At 53.5% G+C, this 3,287-nt stretch overlaps 1 protein-coding gene across 1 annotated transcript in view; it reads left to right on the top strand.

Annotated features, from left to right (window-relative positions):
* GPATCH4 (G-patch domain containing 4) overlaps positions 1 to 3,287 on the top strand; it is a 7,136-nt gene that overhangs the window by 1,036 nt on the left and 2,813 nt on the right. The window lies entirely within an intron of this gene.

Raw genomic sequence — 3,287 nt, 5'->3', positions numbered from 1 at the left:
CTCACCACCCTCACACCCTCACCCTCCTAACATCTCATCTCAGTCTCTTCCAGTTTAAAACCATTCCCCCTTGTCCCATCACCTTCTGCCTGTGTAAAAAGTCTCTGTCCATTGTTTTCACGAGTTCCCCTTAAGTCCTGAAAGGCCATGATGAGTCCTCACAGGCTGTTCGTTCAATTCTTGGTGTCTCTTGCTTGTTTAAGCAGGAAAACACATTTCTCCTGTCTCTCCGTTCCTCACCTGCTGCCAGCCCACCAGCCAAGATGCTAAAATAGAGACACAGAGAAGCCTGCAACCTCTTGCATCCATCTGATGCCACCTCCCAGCTCTCCACCCTCCCCCAGCAGCCTGGTAAGGCCACCCACTCCGTGCTGCTCCCAGGGGCTTTGTTGTACTGCTCATGGGGAAGGAAAGTTGGGAGGGAAGGGCCTGTGGCTTCTTTGGTGTTGCTAGCAGGAGAATGGGACCATGGGGTGGGACACAGTAGGGATGAGATCAGAGAGCTTGGAGGTGTGATGGATGCAGCCACTCCAGCCATGGTTGCCCCCAGAGGATGGGAGGTTTGGCCCTTGATACCTGCAGGGGATGGGGGGCCTGGCCCTTGGTACCCATAGGGGATGCAGGTCTGGCCTTCCCAGCTCTGGAAATAAAGGTGCTTTGAAGGCTGATGCGAAGGAGCCTTTTAGTGAAACCTTAATCCCCTCTAGAGCTTTCCCCAGTCCCTGGTAAGGTGCTGTTCAAAAGCCCACTTCCAAAGGAATGACCACACTTTCTTGCTCCCATATCCTTCCTTCCCAAAAGAATTGCCTAAAGGTGTTCTCACTGATTTTTTTCCTCTTATTTTACTCCAATGAATAGAATTAATACTTTCAAAATATAATGGAACGAGCAATTTCAAAAGCAAGTAGTGGTGAATCCAGTTGATTGATTGGGAGAGATTTCTGCTGTCAAGGACGTATTTTCACTTCATTCCTTCCCCCCTTCCCTGGAGCAGATCTGCAGCCTTTTCCCACAATATCCCAATGTAACACTTCCAACTTCAAAATCAAACCTCTGAAATGTGGAGGAGGGAGAGACTGCAGGAAACCAACATTTACATTGCTTTCAAGAAACCATTTTTTTATTACTAAGATCCATGAGAGAGGTGGTTTCCTGCAGCTACAGCCCTTATTATGGTGTGGCAAGTTCAAAGCATCCCAAGAGAGGTTCAGTAGGGAAATACCCCAGGATTAGGAGGTCATGGAGTGGGATAGCTTGGAAAATATATGTGTGTGCATGTGGAGCTGCTGCAGCACCTTTGCTCAGCCACAGGAGCCATGAGGAAAGACTCAACAATGCTCCTTGGCCTCTCTGCTCAATTCTGCAACATTTTGGGGCAGAAAACAATGATTTAGAGCTTGGTTGGGCCATGGCCAGCCTGGGTGGCTTCCTGCAGCAGGACCCAACCATGGCACATTCAGGGCCATATTCATGTTGCTCTGACTTGGTTTATTTTTAATTCCTCCAGCAAGTTGACACCTGGTTCTCAGTCCCTGCCTGGCCAGTGCTGGCTGCATTTCACTGGGGTTTGCTGGGGGTGTTCCCAGCTCGCAGGGCCAACTGTGCTGGAGCCAGCACTGCCCACCAAAGGAGGGAACCAGTTCCTGGGGCAGGACAGAGACTGGGATTTGTTGTTTGCTCCCTCTGAGATTGGAAACAACAAAATCACAAGTCTTCCGGCCTGCCCCAGAGCTGACAGAGGAGGGGCGGTCCAGAGACACTCACTGGAGCTGTCCCGGGACAGAGGAAGGGAGAGGGGAGGCATTTTGGCACCTGCCCTTCCCTCCAGGTCTGCTGGGCCTCTGTGTGGCCCCACGTAGGATCAGGCCTGGCTGGTGCCCCTGAGCTGGCACCCACAGGTCCACCAAGAGCTGTGTCACCCACGAAGCCCAATGGATTTCTAATGTGCACTGGGAAAGGGTCCAGGGTGCCCAGGGGCTTTGCAGCCCTTGGCTGCTCCTGGCAGTAGTGACACGAGGCCAGTGGTTGTCCCCAGTGTTAGTGATGGGGCTGAGCCTGAGCTTTGCCCCCATCTCCTGCCCAGGACAGCTCCAGCCCAGCTCTGCTGAGGACAGATGAGAAGCCCCCCCTCTCCCCACGCTGCCCTGGGAAGGGGTTCTGCTTTTGGCAGATTTTGCAGTGCTGGGACCTTACATCGTGCCCCGGTCCTGTTCCTGTTTCCCTGGCTGTCCTGGGGGGAACATCCCCAGCCTCGCTGTCTCCGTTTCCCTGCCCGTGAGCCACATCTGGAATGCAGCTGTGAGATGGCTCCTCTGCAAAAGTTATTGCTGCTCTTTCATCCCAGCAAAGAGAGCAGAAAGTGGTGAAGGTAAAAGTGGCTGAGGCTGCTGCCCTGAGGGCTCTGGGCTGCTGCAGGTTCCCACCTTGGTGCTGCCCTGGAGATAAGCCCCCAGTTATCAAGGGGAGCGGAAGAGGGGAAACAAAGCATGAGGAAAAGCAGGAGGGACACCAGGGCTGGCATAGGGGAGGGATCAAGGCATGTCCCTTGATCCCTCAATGCTGCTGCCACGTGCAAGGGCTCCAGCAGAGCCAAGTGTGGAGCTGGTGGTGCCTTTGCTGTGTGTCTGCAGAGGCAAACACTCCACCATGCAGCTCACACCCCACGTGCACCGCACTGCACACCTGGCACCATGTTCCCATATCCCCATATCCCTGTACCCCCACGTTCTCATTTCCCCATATTCCTGTATCCCCATACCCACATATCCCCGTTACCATATCCCCATATCCATGTATCCCCCTGTTCCTGTATCCCCATATCCGTGTATCCCCATGTTACTGTATCCCTGTGTCCCCATATCTCTGTATCACCATCTTCCTGTGACCCATATCTGTGCATCCCTCACCCCTGTATCCCCATTCCCATGTTCCTGTGTCCGTGTTCTCATATCCCCCTGTGTATCCCCATTCCTGTGTCCCCATACTCATGTATTCCCCATCCCTGTATCCCTCCATCCCCATATCTGTATATGCCCGTTCCCATATCCCCATATCCGCGTATTCCCCTGTTCCCCTATCCGTGCCCCCTGTATCCCCGTGTCCCCATATCCCTGTATCCTCATGTTCCCATATTGTGTATCCCCGTCCTTGTATCCCCCTGTTCCCATGTTCCCGTGTCCATGTATCCCCACGTTCCCCTGTACCTGTGTATCCCCCTGTCCCTGTATTCCCGTATCTCCCTATCCGGGTATTCCTGTACCCCCACGTTCCCATGTTCCCACATCCCA

The sequence above is a fragment of the Manacus vitellinus genome, unplaced genomic scaffold (genome assembly GCF_001715985.3).
Source record: "Manacus vitellinus isolate BGI_N305 unplaced genomic scaffold, ASM171598v3 scaffold_106_pilon, whole genome shotgun sequence".
NCBI lineage: Eukaryota > Metazoa > Chordata > Aves > Passeriformes > Pipridae > Manacus > Manacus vitellinus.
Note: the sequence above shows the minus strand (reverse complement) of the source record. Positions and strands in the feature narration are given on the sequence as shown.